Genomic DNA, 27,634 nt, shown 5'->3' with positions numbered 1-27,634 from the left:
CGACGGGCACGTGCACCTTCCGCCGACCACTGGCGACAACATCGATGTACTGTGGAGACCTCACGCCCCACGTGTTGAGCAATTCGGCGGTACGTCCACCCGGCCTCCCGCATGCCCACTATACGCCCTCGCTCAAAGTCCGTCAACTGCACATATGGTTCACGTCCACGCTGTCGCGGCATGCTACCAGTGTTAAAGACTGCGATGGAGCTCCGTATGCCACGGCAAACTGGCTGACACTGACGGCGGCGGTGCACAAATGCTGCGCAGCTAGCGCCATTCGACGGACAACACCGCGGTTCCTGGTGTGTCCTCTGTGCCGTGCGTGTGATCATTGCTTGTACAGCCCTCTCGCAGTGTCCGGAGCAAGTATGGTGGGTCTGACACACCGGTGTCAATGTGTTCTTTTTTCCATTTCCAGGAGTGTATTATCTGTTTGATTATTTCTTTCTTAGAATCAACCACTGTCTTTCCCAAGTATGAGATTTCGTTTCGACATTCGTCACGAATTTATGTTTTCAGACCGAAGACCTTTTCGTCCATTTTCGTAAATAGCGAAGGTTCTACCGTTTCTTGTATATTTATGATTTCTCAATCGAACGTTTCATTGGTATCAATGATCTGCCCCTGCATAGAATCGACATTGGTATTTATGGTACATATTTCAAATTTCATATCCTTCATTGCAGTACTCAAAACATTTATTTTGTCTTCTACTGTTTCCATGTGTTTGCTGAGCTTCACACTCTGTGTTCTCATTTGATTATTAGTACTACATGTCTGTGTTTTAGGTTGATTATCACGACCATTAACATGTACCTTGATGCTATCACTTTGTGCTAAAAGCTGACACGTGCTTTAATTTGTGCAGACCAAATTTTTAACAGATCATTCATGCTGAAAGGTTTAGAGCTGCCCTGCTCCACCCTATCTTCAGCTCTGATTCAAACTCAAGAGTTTCAACTTGTTCCTTCTCAGTTTGTGGCAAACTGAACATAACAATCGATTCATTCAGATAACCACTATCATCTATGTAATCTTTCTCATTTGTTCTGTCCAATAATTCTTGTTTTATTTGTGACGACTTCATCATCTGAATTTGATCGTTTACATAAGCGTGGTATTCAAAGTACGCTTACTGCAATTCTGTGGCCCTAACTTTGTACTCATTTTGGTAACTGCTGTCGGACTCCAAAATAATTCTCAGTACCCCCTGTACTTCTTCGTTCCGTTCGTTATAATTTACTAATATTTGAATCCATTTAATACTGAATATGAATTACTCTTCACTTTCTGAACTCCAGTAATATTATCTATTAATTGTTTTATTGAATTTACTGCAAGTACGTGGCGCTGGACATTCAGAGTTCGTAATACTTTTGTTTCCCGCTTACTACATGTGCTGTGGTGTGCACTGTAGTGTATCACAAATCAAAGAAGGTCCTGTCACGTAGCGACAAATTTAACTCTACAGACTATTACTAAATTAGCGATACGCCGACAATGTTACTCCTGTGTAAAGAGAGGCTCCTTACTTGACAGTGATTGTGCGTACGGAAAAAGTATCGGACTGGTTATGTCCCTATAAAGACTTCTGTTAAAGATAAACGGTAGCAGAAGAAACGGGAAACGAACGTGTGTTCTTGTGGTAATATAGTAACCCGCAGTCACGAGATAAGACCCAGTCGCTAGTCTAATTAGGCATAATTTTACGAAGTATTAGTATATTACATTTGACTATAGTGACTGACTTTACTTGATAAATATCTTATGTTTTGCAAATAAGATACCAAGCAGTAACGCAATTTATCAAGCAATGTATCAGTAGTTTAGTATCAACAACACAGAAGGAATCTGAACTGTTTTTGCAACAACTTGCTGTCAGTAACACTTACTATCTGTATATTAAATCGGAAAAGCTGATGATTATTATAGGTAAATAATTACTAACTTTGGAGTATTAACTTGGACAAAAGTTTCCTTTCTTAGCTTAATTATTGGAAAATATTGTTCTTGAAATGGTTGTCAGGTATTTACGTTCCCCACTCCTATTATTATATGTATTTTCAAGGCGCATTCACTTCCTTATACTATTTAGCACAAATGGTGTATGTACACTCCTGGAAATGGAAAAAAGAACACATTGACACCGGTGTGTCAGACCCACCATACTTGCTCCGGACACTGCGAGAGGGCTGTACAAGCAATGATCACACGCACGGCACAGCGGACACGCCAGGAACCGCGGTGTTGGCCGTCGAATGGCGCTAGGTGCGCAGCATTTGTGCACCGCCGCCGTCAGTGTCAGCCAGTTTGCCGTGGCATACGGAGCTCCATCGTAGTCTTTAACACCGGTAGCATGCCGCGACAGCGTGGACGTGAACCGTATGTGCAGCTGACGGACTTTGAGCGAGGGCGTATAGTGGGCATGCGGGAGGCCGGGTGGACGTACCGCCGAATTGCTCAACACGTGGGGCGTGAGGTCTCCACAGTACATCGATGTTGTCGCCAGAGGTCGGCGGAAGGTGCACGTGCCCGTCGACCTGGGACCGGACCGCAGCGACGCACGGATGCACGCCACGACTGTAGGATCCTACGCAGTGCCGCAGGGGACCGCACCGCCACTTCCCAGCAAATTAGGGACACTGTTGCTCCTGGGGTATCGGCGAGGACCATTCGCAACCGTTTCCATGAAGCTGGGCTACGGTCCCGCACACCGTTAGGCCGTCTTCCGCTCACGCCCCAACATCGTGCAGCCCGCCTCCAGTGTTGTCGCGACAGGCGTGAATGGAGGGACGAATGGAGACGTGTCGTCTTCAGCGATAAGAGTCGCTTCTGCCTTGGTGCCAATGATGGTCGTATGCGTGTTTGGCGCCGTGCAGGTGAGCGCCACAATCAGGACTGCATACGACCGAGGCACACAAGGCCAACACCCGGCATCATGGTGTGGGGAGCGATTGGTGTGGGGAGCGATCTCCTACACTGGCCGTACACCACTGGTGATCGTCGAGGGGACACTGAATAGAGCACGGTACATCCAAACCGTCATCGAACCCATCGTTCTACCATTCCTAGACCGGCAAGGGAACTTGCTGTTCCAACAGGACAATGCATGTCCGCATGTATCCCGTGCCACCCAACGTGCTCTAGAAGGTGTAAGTCAACTACCCTGGCCAGCAAGATTTCCGGATCTGTCCCCCATTGAGCATGTTTGGGACTGGATGAAGCGTCGTCTCACGCGGTCTGCACGTCCAGCACGAACGCTGGTCCAACTGAGGCGCCAGGTGGAAATAGCATGGCAAGCCGTTCCACAGGACTACATCCAGCATCTCTACGATCGTCTCCATGGGAGAATAGCAGCCTGCATTGCTGCGAAAGGTGGATATACACTGTACTAGTGCCGACATTGTGCATGCTCTGTTGCCTGTGTCTATGTGCCTGTGGTTCTGTCAGTGTGATCATGTGATGTATCTGACCCCAGGAATGTGTCAATAAAGTTTCCCCTTCCTGGGACAATGAATTCACGGTGTTCTTATTTCAATTTCCAGGTTTGTAGTATGTGGATCTAGTATAGTACGAATATTTCTAGCCAGTCGCTAATTATAGCACACAAATGTCAGAGAGCTGACAAGTGAACTTCATTAATGCTGTAGTTGTAATATGATACTTAAATCTGGCACATTAAGTGACAAGGGGACCCAAAAGCTAATCTATTATTAGGTTTAGATGAAGGATGAGTATTTTAGTGACAACACAACATCAAATATGCTATTAGTCATATACACATGATACAATAATCACTGCTTTTTTCAAACCTGCTAATATATGCTGGTCCTTCGAAGTCTTCCAACCAGCAACTATTCTGAATCATCACTGCTTCTGAATGTAAGCGTAATAGCTGATTGGTTGGCTGATTTGGGGGATGGGACCAAACAGGGAGGTCGTCAGTCCCACCCCTGAAGGCTGGGGAAGGAAATCGACCGTTCACTTTCAAAGGAACCATCCCGGCATTCGCCTGAATCGATTTAGGAAAATCAGGGAAACCTAAGTCAGAATAGCCGGACTTGGAATTGAACCTTCGTCCTCCCTAATGCGAGTCCATTGTGCTAATCACTGCCCCACTTTGCTCGTAAGTAACAGTGTACACAGATTTCCTTAACAGCAATCTAGCAGACTTTAGCTTGATATTAGAAATCGTTTCTTGACAACTGAACTTTGATGTGTCTTTAATTATCCTTTTATGGCAAGTAGGTGGATTACATCCAATTATCCATCTATGGAATATACGTGGATTACTTCAAAACTTATACTCACTGAATAATTATGAAATTTACTACTCCACGTTTACTGAAATGACTTTTCAGTTCTGTGAAAGAGAATAATCCGAAATATCGTAGCAGTTGGAATTGAAAGCTGTCTAGGTAAATAACTAACGATAAAATACTGGTGCTCATCACGATTTCTATACGACATGAACCTTTTACTGAAAAAGAGACCACATAATTGGTCCATGCAGTTATACAGTACTTAACTCATAATATGAGATGAAGGTACTGGCAATGTCCATCACTGTCAGTATTAAAAAATGGAGGCGAAAGTATCCATGGCTCTTGCTGTGTAACTAGATCTAAAATTTCTCCTCTTAATGTCTAATGTTCGCAGTGAAAAGTTAGCCAAAGTATGCGATGTATAATAAGCCAAATTACTTACACATCCGAGGCTCATAATCTTGCTGTTTTTCTTGTCTCGTTCAGTTCGGGAGATGTGAACACTTTGCCTGCTGGCCAGCGACTGACTCATGTCACAAAGGAGCCTTGGAGTTCGATAGCCACATCCACTGTATCTGTTCCCGCCAAGTCAGGTTCCTTGCTGAGGGGCTTCATGTTTTACATGATTACAATCCTACGGACCGTATGCATGAACCAGTATTGCAAGTAACGATTCAACATTTCCATCCTTTCACAGTGTACTGGATTTCAAATTGCATCCATAGATTAATCATAATTACGTAAATGGTCATAAATAATCAATAAAACATTTACGTGGATCTTACATCAAGGAGCATGGCTATACTGAAGTCACATTAAGTAAAACGACAAAGAAGTTATATAAGACATCTATAGGCAATACGGATATTAGTGCTACAACATTGTTCCTCAACATAATGAGTAAGGAAACGAAACGGATGCAATGATATGGTTTACAGAAAAGTAGAGGGTCACGAAGAGCAACTTTACACAAAAATATTTTACAGTGTGATTTCGGGATGATGTCAGAATTTGTCAGGGATAATTGAGAAGAGTAAATGTAACAGATTGAGGTAAGGGACTCTGCTCCTCGAACGACAGAGTTGAGAGTTATGAGCAAAGATCTTTCTGATACCTCTGACGGTGGAATACATCTACCAGTGTTGTTGTTGCTAAGACTGTTATGTAGGCAATCCTGACAAGCACTGAGGTGTAGAGGTCGCGATAACAGCTTTGCTGATCCAATGCAGATGGCGTACTGAGTGCTGATACGAGTAACCCTAGTGTACAATATCTGTGCTCTGGTACACCGTCGTTTGTGTTTACAAGTTGCAATACTAACGTCGATCAGCCCGAAACAAATGGAGCTGTACCCAGTGACGAAGCTTTCAGACATGTTTCGTGTGTGGGCTGTCAAAAGGAAGCAGCAGAGAAGTGGAAGGTCTATACATTATCAAATATCCGTATAGAAGACATCCGGCTCACTCACTGTTTCCAAGTGTGTTCGAAGGATTAAGTGACACAGGCCAACTAGTAACATAGTACAATGGCCAAGGAGTACGACCAACTAGACGGGCTTCCAGCTGGGACAGACGTTGACGGTGGAAACTGTATCACAGACACAGTACCTTTGACTATTCAGAGACGTCACTTAATCTGCCCACAGATGTAAACAAACATGCATGAGCAGCGGCTATTAGACGACAGCCGATCGTTTCCAGTCATTCCACCAGTAAGGAGGTACACGGCTAGTGTTGTTTGTTCAGCCATGCCTAGACGGTCAATACCGCTGTTTGATCGCGACCGCGTTGTTACTTTGTGACATGAAGGGCTCTCTACAAGGGAAGTGTACAGGCATCTCGCAGTGAACCAAAGACATGTTGTTCGGGCATGGAGGAGATACAGAGAGACAGGAACGGTCGATTACATGCCTCGCTCTGGCCGCCCAAGGGTTAGTACTGCAGTGGATGACCGCTACCTACGGATTATGGCTCGGAGGAACCAGCAACGCCACCATGTTGAATAACTCTTTTCGTGCAGCAACAGGACGTCGTGTTATGACTGAAACTGTGCGCAATAGGCTGCATGATGCGCAACTTCACTCCCGACGTCCATGGCGAGGTCCATCTTTACAACAACGACACCATGCAGCGCGGTAGATATGGGCCCAATAACATGGCGAATGGACCGCTCAGGATTGGTATCCCATTCTCTTCACCGATGAGTGTCGCATATGCCTTCAAACAGACAATCGGCGGAGACGTGTTTGGAGGCAACCCGGTTAAGTTGAACGCCTTAGACACACTGTCCAGAGAGTGTAGCAACGTGGAGGTTCCCTGATGTTTTGCGGTGGCATTATGTGGGGCCGGCGCACACCGCTGATGGTCATGGAAGGCGCCGTAGCGGCTGGCTGTACGGTACGTGAATGCCATCCTCTGACCGATAGTGCAACCATATCGGCAGCATATTGGCGAGGCATTCGCCTTCATGGACTACAACTGACACCCACATCGTGCTCATCTTGTGAATGATTTTATTCAGGATAACGACATCGCTCTACTTGAGTGGCCAGCATGTTCTCCAGACATGACGCTATCGCACATGCCTGGGATAGATTGAAAAGGGCTGTTTATGGACGACGTGACTCGCCAAACACTCTGAGGGATCTGCGCCAAATCGCAGTCGAGGGGCGGGTAATCTGGACTAACAGTGCCTTGTGGATAGTATGCCACGACAAATACAGTCATACATAAATGCAAGAGAACGCGCTACTGGGTATTAGAGGTATCGTTGTGTACACCAATCTAGACCACCACCTCTGAAGGTCTCGCTGTATAACGGTACAAGATGGTTGGTTGGTTGGTTTGGGGAAGGAGACCAGACAGCGAGGTCATCGGTCTCATCGGATTAGGGAAGGACGGGGAAGGAAGTCGGCCGTGCCCTTTGAAAGGAACCATCCCGGCATTGGCCGGTACAAGATGCAGTGCGCGTTTTCATGAGGAATGAAAAGGGCGCAAATGATGTTTATGTTGATCTCTATTCCAGTTTTCTGTACAGGTCCCGAACTCTCGAACCGAGATGATGCAGAAATTTTTTTATGTGTTTAAATGTACTTTTCTGGGATGAAGCCTGTTTCACTAGAGACGGAGTGCTAAATAGTCGCAATAGTGATACGTCATGAGGTGGGTTCAGAAGTTGAGGCTCTTAATTTTATCGCTTCACTAGCTAAGGAGGAACTTGAGTAGATTTCGCTAATATAATTCGACACTGTCATTTCCTGACTATGGTCCCTTACCTCAAATTGATACATTTACCCTTCCTCGTCCTTTATGTACGTCTGTAACATCATCACTGAATCACCGTGTTCAGTGGGAATACTACAAGTATGGACACTGAAGCTAAATGTGTAGGATTAGCGTAATTATGAAAGTAAAGAGTCTGAAGAAACTATGATAACAGATGAAATAAATGTGTACTGTAATGAAACGAATTAATGTTTAAATGACAACGTACCTGTTTATTATAGCTTGTAGTGAAATAAACTCCAATTCTATTTTATATAAACTTTGTGCAGGTGAATGATATTCTATAAGATGTTTCTGCTGACGGAGATATCAAGAAGGTGCATGTTTTAGTACTGAAGCGAACTGTGTGCAGATAGTGGGATCTGTAAAGGAAAGTTACGTACATAACATGTCCAGGTAACAGCTGGGGCTAATGAAGTTTATGTTGTGCATTGTACGAAGTAATGAAAACCAAAAGTAGCCTAGCACTTGCTCTTAGATTACACCTAGCGCTGTATAGCTTGCAGTATAGATGAACATGGGTTTAAGATGTATAGGTACTCAGCCTGTTGCGTAGATATACAGGGGAATTGGCCTATATAAGGAAACTCTTGGAAGCTGTGCTGACCAATTTCAGGCTGCTACCATGAGGTGAGACGACGTTGGAGGACCTGAGAGGAACACATAGGCACCTACAATGTTCTCTCGTCGTGGCTTTTCAACACTCGCCTCATGGCGAACGGCAAACTAAGACGGGTTCGCAAATCTCTAAGCGACATACATAAGTAAGTACTACTGAAAGAATATCCGACCTAGCACATGACGCCTCATTTGTTACGACTGGAACTAGTTTCAACGGATACTCAGAGGGAGCTCCAAAAGTAGGGTGGTGATGGTCTCTCCTGGGGAATTAGTGGTAAGCTAAGGGAGGAAGGCCCGTGTCAAAAGTTTTCTTGCCTGGTATTCTCGCGCGAGAATTGAAGGTGGCTTTACCAGCAGCGACTGGCTGTACTGGGAGCACACCGCAGCAAATCTTGACTCATATCGAAAAGAATGACACCTATCGCCTGTGTTCAGATGCCGTCCCCGTTTCTTGCTGGTGATAAGGTTGCTTTGGTAAGTACATCTAGTCTCGTGGACGGAGCGAAAAAAAACAGCGTAATTCCCAGAGCCGATGGCTGTTCTTTAGGTAGAAGCCGAGTAGGAAATCAAGCCAGACAATTATGTGCAATCTTGAAGGAAGATTTCTAGGCTACGCCATCGTTTGGAGAATTGTACGACCTCTTTAAAAGACCAGGCGCACACGACAAGTACAAAGTGCACCGGTCATACACATGTGGTTCTTTTCTCATAGCTACATTTTCCAACCGACTTAATATTCTGCGATCTGCTTTCAGAAAGGAACAATATCAGTCCTGTTAATTAAAGATAGAATCATCCGTTGTGGCAGACAGTTCAAATAAAATTTTATTTTTCAGGGACACCCACGGAATAGTCGCAAACTAGTCTAGTTTATAAACTGTAATAATGCCCAGGCAGTGTTAGATAAGAACTCTGGTTTAAACAATATGTTAACAGCAATGAAGTTCTCAAATTTGATTGAACTGTATAAACCAAAGATAGGGTGAACGCCAGCGGTGTGGGCATCTTTATACCTGTAAATAATACGATAACCTCCTGTGAGTTCATTAGGGCTTCCGAATTCGGAATCGTGTGAAATTGCTCTGAGGAGTGTCAACGCGACGGAGAAGGCAGAGCTTATGGCCACAACACTTGCTGCGTCTTTCATGCCGAATCTGGTTCCTTCAGACCCAGCATTCACACTTGAAACGGACCAGGAGGTTACACGACTTGTAGCCCAGCCCTCGCGCAACGAAATAAGACGTACTAGCACAAATGAAGTCGCATGGGCTATCAAGCACACCAACGCTAGAAAAGCTCCTGGGCCTGTTCAAAACCGTGTCCTCCAGGAGTTCACGGATAAAGCCGTAGAATACCTCACACACTTAACGAATGCCATCCTGACACACCGACGCTTCCCTGACTTTTGGAAGGCGGCCAAGGTCCTGATGTTCAAGAATCCAGGGAAAGACCACTCCCTCCCACAAAATTACCGACCCATCAGTCTGCTGTGCTCGCTCAGCAACATTGTTGAGAAGGTAATACTAAAACGTATCACTAGGCATTGCATCGCCAACGACACCCTAAGACCGGAGCAATTCGGCTTTAGGAATCAGCACTCGACAACACAACAACTCCTCCGCGTAGTCGAACATATAACACACGGCTACAACATGAACAAAGCCACAGGGGCCGTGTTCCTAGACATCGAAAAGGCTTTCGATCGTCTCTGGCACAACGGACTCATACGCAAACTAAGCGAAGCTGGTTTCCCGGACGGACTCGTACGTCTCATACACTCATATCTCACGAACAGATGTTTCAACACTAACGTGCAGGATAAACAATCAACACAACACGGTATCCAAGCTGGAGTACCCCAAGGAAGCATCCTAGGGCCCATCTTGTTTAACCTGTACATTAATGACTTCCCAGCGACACGAAACACGACGTTAGCCGTCTACGCGGATGACACAGCCATCCTCGCGCAAGACTGGAAACCGTCGAACATCAACTCACGAATACAGACAGCACTCAGAACAGCTGAGCCTTGGCTGGAGCGATGGCGTATTAAAGTAAACGTCGACAAGTGCGAAGCAGTTCTGTTCACACGCAGACCGAAACTACTGCGCAAACACCAACACTGTAGACCGATAACACTACATACACGCACAATACGTTTCCGAGAGAAAGTCAGATACCTTGGTGTCTGGCTGGACCGGAAACTTACATGGGGGGACCTCATCGAATACGTTGCCAACCGAGCGCACGCGAGGCTCAAACAGCTCTACCCAATGCTCAACAGGGAAAGCACACTGAATAGGAGGGTGTCGAGGTCCTTATACATGACACTGATTAGACCTCTGATGACGTACGCAGCTCCTGTCTGGGGATATGCAGCTCCCACACGACTGCGCCGCCTGCAGATCATACAGAACAAGGTGCTACGAATCATCAGCAATGCTCCACGCTACACACGCACCGTGGATATTCACCATGAATACCGCCTTGATACCCTCAAGGAAGTATTCAAGAAACACGCCACACGACTATACAGGAACTCGGGACACTCGAACAATCCTTTCATCCTCACTCTGGGAAACTACGATCACAACCACAGTTGGAAACACAAGCGGCCAAAGACACTGCTAGCTAGGGCATAACCACCTATGGTAAACCAACATACGCAAACAGCGACAAACGCCGGTAAGCCCCTGCATATCAGCAACACTGACTGGCAACTACCAGCTGCTATGAGAGCCGACCAACAGGCCACAGCAGGGACACCGACGAGCTCGCCCACAGACGCACGAACAATCTGCCAACACTCCCTCACACTGTGCCTCCGGTATATGACCTATCGGACACAAGACCGATAACAAACCTAACTGTTGCAGGTTTCAGGACGCTGAACGAGGACTCTGTACCAGCACCCAGCGCCAGCCGCCGAGCAGCACAAACGCACAACGTCAAGGTATCGACATGCATGATACCCACTACTAACAAAGCCTATCCTTGCACAACCTATCGCAGGCAGCAAGACAACCGCTACTGCTCTTGCCGCCCGACCTAACTTTCGCAGAGGTTTTTTTCCCTTGGCTCTTGCTTTGGCACTTTTTTTCCTCTGCCCTTCAAACCGTTACCCTTCGTCAGATTTCGACCAATATATCTCCAGATGAGCGCGTATTAATGGTTAATCATAACCAGACGTACGCAAACATCGCAGTACCCACATCCTGCGACACCTCACTTTAGTGAATACTAACCCTTATGCAGAGATGGCAGTAGACCTTTTGTGTTGGCCATCATGCCGGTGTGGGCGTGGAGGGGCTCCACCTCTATTAAAGACCCTTTCCTCAGCACTATTGGTGGCCCATATGAAACAGAATTAGGAGAAGGTTGTGAGTAAATTTACTGGTCATGTAATGTTATTATTATAGAAAGATTTCAACTTAACCAGCTATACATACGGAGATTCAGTTGTTTAGGGTGGACTGTAGGAACAGCGAATTGTGGGAATATGTCCGGAATGCTTTATCTGATTATTACATGGTACAGTTAATTTACCCCCCCCCCATGAACCATGGACCTTGCCGTCGGGCCGTTGGTGGGGAGGCTTGCGTGGCTCAGCGATACAGATAGCCGTACCGCAGGTGCAACCACAACGGAGGGGTATCTGTTGAGAGGCCAGGCAAACGTGTGGTTCCTGAATGGGGGCAGCAGCCTTTTCAGTAGTTGCAGGGGCAACAGTCTTGATGATTGGCTGATCTGGCCTTGTAGCACTAACCAAAACGGCCTTGCTGTGCTGGTACTGCGAACGGTTGAAAGCACGGGGAAACTACAACCGCAATTTTTCCCGAGGGCATGCAGCTTTACTGTATGGTTAAATGATGATGGCGTCCTCTTCGGAAAAATATTCCGGAGGCAAAATAGTCCCCCATTCGGATCTCCCGGCGGGGACTACTCTAGAGGATGTCGTTATCAGGAGAAAGAAAACTGGCGTTCTACGGATCGGAGCGTGGAATGTCAGATCCCTTAATCGGGCAGGTAGGTTAGAAAATTTAAAAAGGGAAATGGATAGGATGAAGTTAGATATAGTGGGAATTAGTGAAGTTCGGTGGCAGGAGGAACAAGACTTCTGGTCAGGTGACTACAGGGTTATAAACACAAAATCAAATAGGGGTAATGCAGGAGTAGGTTTAATAATGAATAGGAAAATAGGAATGTCGGTAAGCTACTACAAACAGCATAGTGAACGCATTATTGTGGCCAAGATAGATACGAAGCCCACACCTACTACAGTAGTACAAGTTTATATGCCAACTAGCTCTGCAGATGACGAAGAAATTGAAGAAATGTATGATGAAATAAAAGAAATTATTCAGATTGTGAAGAGAGACGAAAATTTAATAGTCATGGGTGACTGGAATTCGAGTGTAGGAAAAGGGAGAGAAGGAAACATAGTAGGTGAATATGGACTGGGGCTAAGAAATGAAACAGGAAGCCGCCTGGTAGAATTTTGCACAGAGCACAACATAATCATAACTAACACTTGGTTTAAGAATCATGAAAGAAGGTTGTATACTAAAAGGTATCAGATAGATTATATAATGGTAAGACAGAGATTTAGGAACCAGGTTTTAAATTGTAAGACATTTCCAGGGGCAGATGTGGACTCTGACCACAATCTATTGGTTATGACCTGTAGATTAAAACTGAAGAAACTGCAAAAAGGTGGGAATTGAAGGAGATGGGTCCTGGATAAACTAAAAGAACCAGAGGTTGTACAGAGATTCAGGGAGAGCATAAGGAAGCAGTTGACAGGAATGGGGGAAATAAATACAGTAGAAGAAGAATGGGTAGCTTTGAGGGATGAAGTAGTGAAGGCAGCAGAGGATCAAGTAGGTAAAAAGACGAGGGCTAGTAGAAATCCTTGGGTAACAGAAGAAATATTGAATTTAATTGATGAAAGGAGAAAATATAAAAATGCAGTAAATGAAGCAGGCAAAAAGGAATACAAACGTCTCAAAAATGAGATCGACAGGAAGTGCAAAATGGCTAAGCAGGGATGGCTAGAGGACAAATGTAAGGATGTAGAGGCCTATCTCACTAGGGGTAACATAGATACTGCCTACAGGAAAATTAAAGAGACCTTTGGAGATAAGAGAACGACTTGTATGAATTTCAAGAGCTCAGATGGAATCCCAGTTCTAAGCAAAGAAGGGAAAGCAGAAACGTGGAAGGAGTATATAGAGGGTCTATACAAGGGCGATGTACTTGAGGACAATATTATGGAAATGGAAGAGGATGTAGATGAAGATGAAATGGGAGATACGATACTGCGTGAAGAGTTTGACAGAGCACTGAAAGACCTGAGTCGAAACAAGGCCCCCGGAGTAGACAATATTCCATTGGAACTACTGACGGCCTTGGGAGAGCCAGTCCTGACAAAACTCTACCATCTGGTGAGCAAGATGTATGAAACAGCCGAAATACCCTCAGAGTTCAAGAAGAATATAATAATTCCAATCCCAAAGAAAGCAGGTGTTGACAGATGTGAAAATTACCGAACTATCAGTTTAATAAGTCACAGCTGCAAAATACTAACACGAATTCTTTACAGACGAATGGAAAACTAGTAGAAGCCAACCTCGGGGAAGATCAGTTTGGATTCCGTAGAAACACTGGAACACGTGAGGCAATACTGAACTTACGACTTATCTTAGAAGAAAGATTAAGGATAGGCAAACCTACGTTTCTAGCATTTGTAGACTTAGAGAAAGCTTTTGACAATGTTGACTGGAATACTATCTTTCAAATTCTAAAGGTGGCAGGGGTAAAATACAGGGAGCGAAAGGCTATTTACAATTTGTACAGAAACCAGATGGCTGTTATAAGAGTCGAGGGACATGAAAGGGAAGCAGTGGTTGGGAAGGGAGTAAGACAGGGTTGTAGCCTCTCCCCGTTGTTGTTCAATCTGTATATTGAGCAAGCAGTAAAGGAAACAAAAGAAAAATTTGGAGTAGGTATTTAAATTCATGGAGAAGAAATAAAAACTTTGAGGTTCGCCGATGACATTGTAATTCTGTCAGAGACAGCAAAGGACTTGGAAGAGCTGTTGAATGGAATGGACAGTGTCTTGAAAGGAGGATATAAGATGAACATCAACAAAAGCAAAACAAGTATAATGGAATGTAGTCGAATTAAGTCGGGTGACGCTGAGGGAATTAGATTAGGAAATGAGGCACTTAAAGTAGTAAAGGAGTTTTGCTATTTGGGGAGCAAAGTAACTGATGATGGTCGAAGTAGAGAGGATATAAAATGTAGGCTGGCAATGGCAAGGAAAGCGTTTCTGAAGAAGAGAAATTTGTTAACATCCAGTATTGATTTAAGTGTCAGGAAGTCATTTCTGAAGGTATTTGTATGGAGTGTAGCCATGTATGGAAGTGTAACATGGACGATAAATAGTTTGGACAAGAAGAGAATAGAAGCTTTCGAAATGTGGTGCTACAGAAGAATGCTGAAGATTAGATGGCTAGATCACATAACTAATGAGGAAGTATTGAATAGGATTGGGGAGAAGAGAAGTTTGTGGCACAAATTGACCAGAAGAAGTGATCGGTTGGTAGGACATGTTCTGAGGCATCAAGGGATCACCAATTTAGTATTGGAGGGCAGCGTGGAGGGTAAAAATCGTAGAGGGAGACCAAGAGATGAATACACTAAGCAGATTCAGAAGGATGTAGGTTGCAGTAGGTACTGGGAGATGAAAAAGCTTTCACAGGATAGAGTAGCATGGAGAGCTGCATCAAACCAGTCTCAGGACTGAAGACCACAACAACAACAACAGTTAATTTGAGAACCGATTAGCGACCGTAACACTTTTGAGCTTCCTATAATAAACTCTTCTGCTCCTTTAACGTATTGCATAGAATTAGTGATCACAAGGCCGTTACAGAATAACGCTGTGTACAGGAACATAGAGAAATGTAGCCTGCAGTTTCTGCTTTTTCGATGACGCAAGAAATGTTTTTAGATTACCTGAAGAAAGAGTATCAAAACGTCGTCTCTGACACTAAAAAAGTCGAGTGTGAGTGGTTTATAGATCGAGAGTATTGTGGAATATGCCTTAGACACAAATGTGCGGAGAAATGTTATGAGAGACAGGAAAGATCCGCCGTAATCCGACAACTGTTCCGAAAGGAAAGAGACGGTCACTCCGGATTTAAGTGCACTAGAAGTCTATTCGACAAACTAAAAGTAATGCCAACTTAAACATTTTTGTGTCTAAGGCATTTCTACTATCGTCTAGATCTCTCACATCTTACTCTCAACATTAATAGCCTCAGAGACGACTTTTGGCTGTTGTTTGTTCAAGTAATCTAAGAACTTTTTGTTGCCTCATGTGAAGCATTCAAAAATTACGAAAGATAAATTCTAACATTCTAAGATATACGAAATGTATTCACTGCTGCGAATATGGACAACCATCAGGTGTATAATGGAATCACGACAGTGAAAATTTGTGGCGGGCAGGGACTCGAACAGGAATTTTCCACTTATCGCGACATTTTTCCGTTTGGCTGTTCAAGGCTAGTCCCTAACAGTGCAACATTTTAATTGAAAGAATGCATGCATGTCTGCAGGAACATTGCATTGTATTTCTGAATCACAAAGACATTGCCATATCGTATTTAATCGCCGAAACCAGGAAAGAGACTTTCAATTAAAATGTTTAGCCAGTAGGGGAATAAACATAATGAAAGTACGAATGCAGGTTGCAGACATGTGGTTGACGACAGAGGGAAGCTTGGGTATGGTTGTGAGTCGTCTTCCGATAGCCTAAAGGCCAGTTTGGCTTTACCAGAAGAGCAGTGCGGTCGTACGATATTTTCGCCTGCGGAGTGCGCGTGTTAGTTTTGTTTACCTTTGCAGTCGTTGCTTGCGCGCGGTCCAGTACTCGAGAGTAACGGCGAACAGATTCCGTAAATCAACACTCCGTTTCACGTTCTGCAATGACTGTGCAATACCAAACGCACTCGTAATAGAGCGCTTTCTTCATGATGTAGCCAAAATCCCAGCAAACGAAGTAGTGGTCATCCACTTATTAACACTGCACAGTACGATATATGTTAAGGTTAGCGATGACGCGACTTGCGATAAGCTCCTCCGGAACACTCAGCAGGGGCTCCGAGGCTTCGTTTCTGCCACTCCGAAGGTAACGTCGGGCAAGTAACGGTCGATCACGAAGTGTTAGACATGCAAACAGTACAGGTCTTTGAACTGCCGTTCGAACACCCGGCGGACGAGGTCATGGACGACTTGAGTCCTTAAGGCACATTCCACAGCCATGTAGCCGAACAATGGGCACAATTTCGAACCGGATGGTCCCAGCGGAGGTTCGAGTCCTCCCTCGGGCATGGGTGTGTGTGTTTGTCCTTAGCATAATTTAGGTTAGGTAGTGTGTAAGCTTAGGTACTGATGACCATAGCAGTTAAGTCCCACAAGATTTCACACACATTTGAACATTTGAACAATTTCTAACATATCCGGTCCCCAGTGTTGTCCACCAGATAACCACAGATCTCCAAAATCGTGTGCCATCCAACCTCCAATTGTGCCGTTGCCACGGCAAGGAAGGTCATGTTCGATCAGAATATCTCCAGCTTCACATCACCCAACTGCCAGCCTCTGATGTATCACATGCACCGCAACCGACGTCCCCTCCTTTCTCCTACGTGACGGCTCTTGTTGCCCTGCAGCTTCACACCACCACCTGGATCCTGTATTGTTATATATATATGTCGTGTGACTAGGGTCTCCTGTCGTGTAGACTGTTCGCCAGGAGCAAGTCTTTCGATATGTGGCAGCTCTGCTGGACAGCAGGGCGTGTCACACCACCAGCTACACGTAGCAGCAGAGGATGCGCCAGCATTCCAGTCCTTGGTGGGTTGCTGGTTCGACTCTCTGAGACCGACGTAGGGTGTTTCGCAAGCCAGCCAGTGGCGGGCCACTCTTCGGCTCACTACTGCGGGCAGGCGTCCTGGCTTCCAACACGTGCCAGAGGCATCCCTAGGCGAGGGCTGCAGATTAGGTCGCCTGATCACGGGCACATGATGTCGCCGCGATCTCAGCCACACCGGTGAGAAGGACAGAGCCAGCCACCTTTAGCTCACACTGAGTGACACTGAGTTGGCAGGGATGTGGACCGTGGAGTCAACTGCCAGCATCCTGACGACAATGCACTCTGCTGGCGTACAAGGCTCGACACAAAATTAAATTGCACAGGCTGCTGGGGTGCTTCCTCAGCATTGTGGAGCCCTGTGACGCAGGCGGAGGAGATCAGCGCCAGACGTCATGGACGTGGAAGACCCATACAGATCTCTGCACCAACGCGCCGAAAGCTGTGGCGGCGCACGCCTCCTGGCCCGCTTTTAGTGTGAGGTCACCACAGTGGAACACGTGGTCGCAGCGGCCAATAGCGGCGCTCCCGATAGCATACTTCAGCGCCTGCCTCACATTCAGCCGCCCCCCCCCCCCCCCCCGTGTCCTTTCGTACTCCCCTCCTCTGCCTTCCCCACTCCCTGGCACGTCTGCTCAGCACCCCCCACCCCTCTTATGGATCCTCATCTTCCATTGCCTCCTTTCCCCCTCCCCCTTCACTTTTCCTCTCCTTCCCCCCCTTTTTTTCCTTTCATATGACCAGTTTCCCCACACCTGCTCTCGGGTGTGGTATGTCATATTTGTGCCAACCTTTTAGTGCAGTGTTTAAGTGAGTGTTCAGTGTTGTGCGTCTTTCCACAGTGTTGCGAACAGAAATCATGCTGTCGCTGAGAGTGCATTTTATATCTCTAGCGAACAGAACCCAGACTGTCGCCGTGTTTTTTTAATTATCTGCCTATTATTTTTCTGCTTCCTGTGTATTTTATTAGCATCATCAACCCTGTGTTTTATGTTTTAAGCTCCAGCATTTTGTGCCATTTTACCTTTAAGTCATCGATTTTCTCGCCAACTGTTATTATTTTTTATTATCTTCATCTTTTTAAACCGAATTCCGTAGGCTGAAGAGCGGCGTAATAAGCTGCTGCCAGCCTGCCCCCTTTAGGGGAATCGAAACACAATAAAGAAAAAAAAAACAGAAAAATTCAGCAAGCCGTTTGACATCGCATTGCGTCTCAGGACATATCGTCTCAGACAGTGTATTCACTTCGTGTTTCTATTCCAGTGGACGTGGTTGTCTTGTTTGGTTCATTACTCGTTACATATCGTCTCAGACAGCGTACTGACTTCGTGTTTCTATTCCAGTGGACGTGGTTGTCTTGTTTGGTTCGTTACTCTGTTGTCTGTTCTTGTTGTGTCGTAAGGTCCTCCGTTGGTCGTGTCCGTCCTCTCCCGTTGCGTTGTTGTTCGCGGGCCGCTCCGCGGGTCCCGCCGCCTTTCTGTCACTACTACCCCGCGACAACAAAGGGCACTGTAGTGGAAACAAATAAATCATTTTGAAAGCTTGGAGGAGTCTTAATATGGTGCCTTTAACTATTCCTGCTACATTTGGTCATCCTGATACATTTGGTTGCAGAAGTTTCCACTTCATTTGGTGTCAGAATACCAGACGTTGTCTGTCCAGTACGACATTTGAGCAAACCGCCTGCATTACATTCATAGGATGTTGTGAGTTTGGACCAGTTTCCTTTTGAGTGTTGGACATGTTCTTTATTTTTGTGTTTTTGAGTATGGATCCTGGCAAGCCAAATTTTAGATACTTTGCGTAGGCATTTTATTTATTTTTGTCAGAATAAGTGTTAGTATATTTGGGCAGTAACATTTATTATATTTTTCCTCATGGCATTTGATTACTTATTTATGATGATACTGAGTGTGATGATATGGAGCTGTAGCCAGTCAGGTAGTTCTTGTACATATATGCTTTGTTTCGGGACTAACCAGGAATGAAAGCAGGGTCAGGGATGCCAGGTGTGTCAGAACCAGAAGCAGTACAGATTTTGTTGGAAAAAGTAGCACAATTGACAGCAGAGAATACGCAGCTGAGAAATGAATTAAAATCCAGAAGTTAGCAGGAAACCGCATCTGATCAGTTATTGTTGCCTAGGGTACAAGAGATTGATCCAGCTGCCGCGAGTTTAATTATTCCGTTTTCTGGCAAGGCACCTGAGGATGTGCGTTCGTTTGTGGAGATCTTGGAGCATTCAACGGTGATGAATGGTTGGTCTGATGAGCAGTTGTTACATATACCCAAGATTAGATTAAGGGGTGAAGCGAAAACATATGTAAGGTGTTCTAAGGCCTTAAGGAAGCCAGGCAGTTTAAGCAGTTAATGAGAGGGCTCTTACAAAGGTACAAAAATTACAATAACGCTCGGTACGTTAGCGAGAGGTTAAGTACAATGTCAAAGAGACAGAGGGAGACGATGGAGAAATTTGCGGACAGGATAAGGACAATTAATGAGTATACTTACGAGGTGCGTCAGAGAGATGAAGTGAATAGTGTTCTGTTGCAGGAGGCCGAGAAAAGGGCTCTTTATGTATTTTTGAGAGGTTTAACGGCGCATATGTCACGGAAAGTGCGTGAAGGGGCTCTGAAACATTTGTATTCATCCATTCAGCTGGCAATTCAGTGTGAGGAAATAGACGTGGCAACAGGGGTATGCGAGAGTCAAACAGTGTTTACAGCGGGTGTGAAATGTTATGAGTGTGGTCGTATGGGACATGTGCAGAGGCAATGTACCCAATCACCGAGGAATAGAGGAAGGGGAGGAAATCAGCACCATGGAGGATGGAGAAGTGGAGATGGGAGAGGTGGACAAGCGTTAAACGCAGATGGGGGCCCCAGACCAACCTAAGGGAGCTCCCGTTTAATTTCAATGCTAGGTATATGTATGCAGAGGTAGAATGTTCAGTGGTAGGATCCATAGGAACCAAAATGTTTAAGATTTTGTTGGACACAGGGGTGCAAGTGTCAGTGGCTACTAGGAATATAACGGGACGAATGAAGCTAGAACCACCATGCTATAGGTTGCGTGGAGTGGGGGATGAGGAGGTCATGCCTTTGGGGTCGGTGACAGTTGACTTTCGAATAGATAAATTTAGATTTAATGCATGCATGGAGGTAATACCATTGGTAAGCGAGGGCTATGACATGATCCTAGGAGTAGATTTCTTGCATCAACATCATGCCAAAATTGACCTTGGACAACGAACTGTGGAACTTGGTGGAATGTTATTTCACCAAGGGGAAACTGTTGTCAATGCAGAGCTGTCGCGAGAGGTGTTCCACATAATGAACAAACCAATTGAACCGCGTACATTAGCATTAAGGCTTAATTCGCATGAGTGCATGTCTAGTGGCACCGGCAAATCGCTTTGGGTAAGTGTGAAGTCAAATGTACCTGTGGGTACGGTATGTGTTATTGAACGATTATAGGATAATGACGTTTTGGGTCCATTGTGCTGTTTTGTGAAACGTAGCGTTGTACGCATTCAGGAGGGGAACGACGGGCGAGTAGTTACCGTGGACGTGGATAATTTTAGTGCTGTAGGCGAGAACTTGAGGAAAGGAGTTTTAGTAGAAAATCTGGATGTGACAGATGACGAAGACTGGTGTTCGAGAGGTAGGCGAAGCGATCAAAAACTAACTGCCGATAGAACTGCATTGCGTGACAAAATTAAGAATTTGAAAGGAGGAGAAAGAAGGCATATGGAAGAAATATTGTGGGAATTTAAGGATTCGTTTTTTCCACAAGGGCCGTTATCAGCAACTCCATTAGTTCAACAAAGGATACCAACAGGGAATGAAGCACCTGTTTACCGTAAACATACAGAATACCGAGGTATTTGCATTCGATTGTGGAGGATTTCATTGATCAGCAGCTTGTGGACGGTATTACAGAGCATAGTAATAGTTGCTGGGGAGCGGATATTGTCGTTGTGCCTACAAAATTTATGGATGGAAATAGGAAATACAGGGCCTGTTGTGACTATCGATACCTCAATAATAAGACAGTAACGGACGCATACCCCATTCCAAACATATCGGAGACTTTGGAACACTTAGGACAGTGCCCATACTTTTCTACGATTGATTTGACAAGTTACCATCAGTTAGAGGTGGCTCCAGAGGACCGTCCTAAATATCTTTTCTCTACACCAGGAGGCCATTACCAGTACATTAGAATGCCATTCAGTTTGAAAAACGCTCCGCGGTGACGTTTCAGAGGTTGCTAGACAGTGTCTTGAGGGGCTTGTAACCACGACAATGTCTTGTCTATTTGGACGACATTATAGTATTTTCAAGTAGTATGGAGAAACTTAGACAGCGGTTAAAAGAAGTCTTCATCAGATTAAGAGCATTTCGTTTGACGTTGAGTCTGGAGAAATGCCATTTTGCATTAGAAGAAGTAAAATATTTGTGTCATATTATCAGCAAAGACGGAGTGAAAACAGATCCGAGGTTGGTACAGGCTGTAAGAGACTTTTGGGAACCAAAAGCAGTTAAGGAAGTGCAGTCATTCACCCGAATCTGCAATTTCAATCGAAAGTTCGTAAAGGGTTTTGTAGATTTAGCACAGCCGTTGACGCGATTGATACGCAAGGGTGTGAAATTTGAGTGGACAGCAGAGTGTCAGAAAGCGTTTGTCAAACTGAAACAAGTGTTAACATCATGTCCGGTTCTTGTGTTTCCAGATTTGGAAAAAGGAGTTTATACTAACATGCGATGCATCGAATCAAGCATCAGGGTGTGCTCTTAGTCAGGAATTTGATTGTAAAGAACATCCTGTAGCCTATGTGTCTATGCAGTTGAATGCAGCAGATAGGAATTACTCTACAACTGAGAGGGAGATGCTTAGCGTAATCTATGGAATCACATATTTTAAATGTTATTTATATGGGAAATGATTTCGGGTAGTGACAGATCATGCTGCATTAAAGTGGTTGTTGAGGTTGAACGATCCATCCACTAGAATGGCTAGATGGGCTGTGAGGCTCAGCGAATTCGGTTACGAGGTGGTGCAAAAGCCTGGGAAGAAGCACCCTAATGCGGATGCACTAAGTAGGAAGGTAGCAAAAGTAGAAGTCATAGATTATAGCCCAGCAGTATGGCAAGAATTACAACGATTGTAAATTATATCGGACACAGCCACAGTTTAATATGCAAGACGGTCTTTTGTGCAGGGAAACGAAGTTAGTGCCAAGGGTAGTAGTGCCAGCGAAATTGAGGGATGAGGTTTTAAAGGAAGCACATGATCATGTGTTATCTGGTCATGGAAGGTGTACAGCGACGAATACGAGTGTGCCAGAGAGGTATTGGTGGAGAGGAAGGAAAGCAGATATAGATCAGTATGTCAAGAATTGTATACCATGTGCGCAGAGAGCCGATCTGAGCCGGAAACAGATACCGCTACAGCGATTACCAGAAGCGTCATGTCCATTTTCCTTGTTGGGGATCGATGTCTTAGGACCTTTCAGGCGAACACCATGGGGGAACAGATTCAATCTGGAAATAGATCATTTTTCGAAGTATGTGGAGATGGTGGCTATGTGAAAATCAACAGGCAGCAATGGTTGAGCAGGCGTTAGTAAACGAATGGATTTTGAAGTTTGGTGCACAATAATTACTGACAAAGGGACCAACTTCATGTCGGATCTAATGAAGTGTAAAGGATGAGCCAGACAGCAGTAGATTTTAGTTTATTATATGAGCTTCCAAACGGTGACTTCATTTTTCCATTGCGGTCAAGCCATGACCGGCAGTGTTAGCTGCCTGTAAATTCTTTCATCCCACAATCTAGTTACAGGAAGTCAGCACTGAGGAAGGGCACCTTGATCACGCGCCTCTCTCATGTGCTTAAGAAGTAACGCCGCCCCAGGCGTCCCTTAGCAGGCAACGCTCTGGAAAGTTCCATTGCCGCCCCCACGGGTTTCTCGGTCCCGACCAATCAGAGCGGAGGAAGCCACGTTGTGAGTCGAATATACCCGGCCGCCCGTCGCCGGACCCACTCTCTTGTATTCTAGCTCACCGGCGAGTCAGACGCGCGCCCTGTAACAGTGTAGACCTTCCCGCTTCTCCCTGTGATGCTTCACTGTGGACTTTGTTTTGGCAGACAACAACTTTCGTTAGCTTCGTGAACTATGTTCCGCTGTACTCTACGCTCTGGCTCATCCTCATCCCTCTAGGCCCATGTGACCCCTTTTTAACATGCTTTCGCCAATAAATGGCCTTTGTCAAAATTTTGTCCTATTCATTACATAACGCCCACCGCCTGCCCATACGTCCATCCTGTACAGAAGGAACTGTGTAAATTGTTCAACGTAAAGAAGTTTAGGACGAACTTTTTGCATCCACAGGTCAATGGAAGGGCAGAACGGGTACACAGAACAGTCAGAAAGATGCTGACTTTTTATGTGAATTCTCATCACCGTCAGTAGGACGAGTATTTGAAGCATATTGTATGCGCATACAATGCAAAAGTCAATACAAATACCGGTTTGTCTCCATATGAGGTTGTGTACGGACGATAAATGCTGTCACAATTTGATTTCGTGAGTCTACAGAAAGGAAGGACCGGTGAATCTGTACGTCTATTCGCAAGGATAATTCGGGATGTTTGGAAACGGGTACAAAAGGCGAATACAAAGGCTTTGGAAAGGAAGGAAGACGCAATAAAGCGGAATGGAAGTTTACCACAGTACAGAGTGGGGCAATGGGTAATACTTTCCAGCTCCAATACGCAAAAAGGGAAAACAAAGAAGTGCCTCACGAGGTATCAAGGGACAAAGAAGTTGTTGAAACCACATCCCCCATTAATTTTAAGCTTCAGCTGCCAACTAGGACACCGATAGCTCACACTGGGCGGTTACGGCCATCTAAGGGTTGCCTGGATGTGATTCCAGGCGTGCCACAGGAAGGAAAGAGGAAGAAAGAGAGAGTGAAGAGATGTGTTCAGTGCAGAGAAAAGCAAGAAGATAGAGTACAGCATGAAGTACTGTGTTCGTCAGGATAGAGGTCATGAGCGGAGGGCGTTGTAAAATGAAAAGTAATGAAGTGGAATGGACCCAGTTTATTCCTGTAACGATGGTGCCTACGTAGTGCTGAGCAGTCCCAAGAGGGGTTGCCGTCTGCTCATCAGAGAGGCAGAGGCTAGAGGAGCGACTACTCGGGGCCGAGGTTTGAAGCTAAGAGAGCGCGGAGCTGTTTCCAAGCCGCCCTCTCTGCTCCCGGCCGCGTCCCCACGTGATCACACGATTAGTCTCTGATTGGAGGGTTGATTCCGCCAACGCGCCTTGCTAGTAGCGTACCCCAGTCAGCGCAACCAACCCGTGGGACTTGAGTCTGACCGGAGAGCACGTGGCAGGAATGTGCCGACCATGGTCTTCCGGCGAGCACCTTCCACCACAGTATGCCCAAGCCGGCTACGGCCGAACATTATGCATGGAAAATTTATTTAATAAAATTTTGTCGGCAATGATCCCTCTTGGGGGGGTCTCCTCCCTGCACAACTGTATACTTTGCGATCCTGAAAGTATTAGAGCATTAGGAGTCTTTTTTTTTCCTTTTTTTTTGTTTTCGTGTCACGTAGCATTGGGTTTGCGTAGAGTAATTAGGCAATGTAATTTCATATGTTTCATATGTTGTATGTATTTTTGAATATAGCCTGTTGCTGACAGCAGTCCTTTTAAAAATGGAGGAAGGGTGATGGTGATCCCTGTCCTCAGGTCACTGAAAAGGAAGTTTAGCGTCTGACGTATGTGGAGTGCTGTTGGAGGAGAAATCAAAAGCAGTTCTCGTGAAATAAATGCGTCAGAGTAAGTTTTGTGCTCAAAGCCGTAATAAATATGTGTTGAACGATGTCGGAGTCATACGATTTCCTGTTCAAATTTTTAGCTAACGACACTGCTGGGTCAGGGAAGTCATGTTTATTGCACCAGTTCATATATTGTAAATTTAAGGACGAAAGTAGTCACACTGTCGGTCTTGAGTTTCAATCAAAAATAGTGAATGATGGAGAAAAATCTGTGAAGTTATAAATATGGGACACGTGCACAGTGCGGTTATTTTTAGCTAGGGGGAAAGGAACAGACTTTCCAAGAGACATCGTGGTGCCAAAATTGAGATGGAATGGGTTGGGGTGCATTGGACCTTCTCCACCTATGAGAATTTGGTAGTAGTAGCAAGCTATTTTGAGCAGGGGGTATTTGCAGAAGTGAAACGTATAAAGCTCGATGAGAGTGGAATTTTAATTAAAGGAACTAAGTGTAACATAATAGGACCAACCTTTTATCTGCCAGCATCAGTTTCAGGAGTCACGCAGTCGAATGTTACACAGCCACAGCTGTACTGGCCAGAAGCCTCTTTAGAGTTTTTGCAGAGGCAGAATCTGGCCTAGTGAAATTAACTCTGGGAGCCAGGTCTGTTGAGGGACGTAAACCAGTTAATTTCAGAGCAAAAGGTGCGTGTATCAACCAAACAGCTTGAGCAACATGTTTCTCGGTATAGGGAAAGGCAGAGGCAAGTAACGATCATTTTGAGCACCTCTGTGACAAGTGTCACCGCAGCTTTAACTTTGTTATGTGTTGTTTTCTTTCTGATCAGGCGGAGAGCGAATTCCAAGAGGGAACCAAGGGTAGTCCAAGTCCCAATGGATTCGATACGGAGGGCGTGAGACGAGTAAGTAAGGGGTTGATCGAGCAGTGGACGTCCAGTAAGGAATTTTTACGTTTTGTTTCATGTCATGGATTTAAGGGGCACTACACCACATTTAAGTTTTCAAATAGTAAGGAAATATGCAATAGGTGCCGACTCAAACAGGTTATGAACTAGTTAAGGGAGGACACGGGGACCGTGTCTTTCCGACGAGGGGAATAATGTTGCAACACCTCAGTTTAAGATAGGAAAGGCGTATCTGGTGCAACATTTCTGAGAGCACAAGCTACAGCCAGGCGCAGGCTTGTTGACAGTAAGTTACGTTGACCAGCAGTTGCGAAGTAGAATGGAGGCCACAGGGCCGTCGGACCACTGAAAAGCGTAAACGCAGCGGTTTGCATAGCGCAAGTTACAGGCAGGAGGGGCCCACTGACGCATCCTAGATGTTTTGAGTATGTGACTTGGAGCGGCGCATTAGCAAAACAGAGGTGCACATCCACGTATAAATAAGTGCAGGTTTCTAACAAGATTAACTGAAGTGAGGCAGCTGTCCTGGATGGCGGGGCATGTCACACCACCAGCTACATGTATCAGCAGATGGAGTGGCAGCGTTCCAGTCCACAATAGGTCGCTGGTTTGACCCTCTGAGTCCGATGTGAGGTCTGTAGCCAGCCAGCCAGCGGCAGGCCACCCTTCAGCTTCCTGGCTTCCAACACACGCCGGAAGCATCCCGAGGTGAGGGCCACAGATCCGGACGCCGGATCGCGGGCGCTTGGTGTCGCCACGATCTCAGCCATGCCAGCCAAAGGATGCAGCTGGCCAACTGCGGCTCATTTCGAGCCACACTGACTCATCAGGGACGCCACTGGCGTACAAGGCTCGACACAGCACTACATTGCATGGGCTGTTGGGGTGCTTCCTCATCATTGCAGGGCCTTGTGATATGGACTGAGGTGAACGGGGTGCTGTAGTGGTAACAAATAAATGATCTGCCAAGCTCGGACAAGTCTTAATATGGTGCCTTCTACCTCTTCCCGGTTTATTTGGTTATCCTGTTACATTCGGTGGCAAAATACCTCGGCTGACACCTTGGAAGCTGGTTGGGATGGTCTATGACCTCTTTATTCGCCCTAGATTCACTTCAACGTGATACCGTACCTCTCATTACTGTGCCGCCAGTAATACAGGATTGCAACGATCAATACAAACCATGTCGGTTTACCCTTGAAATTATCTCGTTATGAGACAGGGTTCGGGTATCTGGCATTGACACTGCACTCCTCCAGGAAGCACACTGGCTGATCTGTCTCATGGTGACGAATACATAAATTACGCCTATGTTAGTTATACCCCTGGCAGAGTGTGCAAAGCCCTCTTTACAGTATATTCTGTTGCGACACGGGAAGAACATGGCAGAATGATGCCGACAGACAAGTAACTACTATTGTGCCATTCTCCTGACCTGATGATCCAGAGGGAGTGACAGTAGATTAAGGCACACATAGTAACAATGGCCTGACCTTGTATAAGGGAATCCTTGTGAGAATGCTTCTACAGGACTCACTCGACCATGAGATACCTATCATCCACCAACGATGACGACGACAGCTCATAACCAAATGCGTCTTCACAGGCACCGTCTCTCACCCAGCAATCTGAAATAGTCACTGCCTTCGCCGGTCACTACCGGTACCTCACTGGCGCCAGGATTACCGACACATCAGTCAGAATGATCCACGATGGAGAGAATACCCAGTTAACGGAACGGATCACCAGGGACGAAGTGGAGGTAGCCATCGACAAAGGTGCCAATAACAAGTCTCCTGG

Source organism: Schistocerca piceifrons, chromosome X (genome assembly GCF_021461385.2).
Source record: "Schistocerca piceifrons isolate TAMUIC-IGC-003096 chromosome X, iqSchPice1.1, whole genome shotgun sequence".
NCBI lineage: Eukaryota > Metazoa > Arthropoda > Insecta > Orthoptera > Acrididae > Schistocerca > Schistocerca piceifrons.
Note: the sequence above shows the minus strand (reverse complement) of the source record.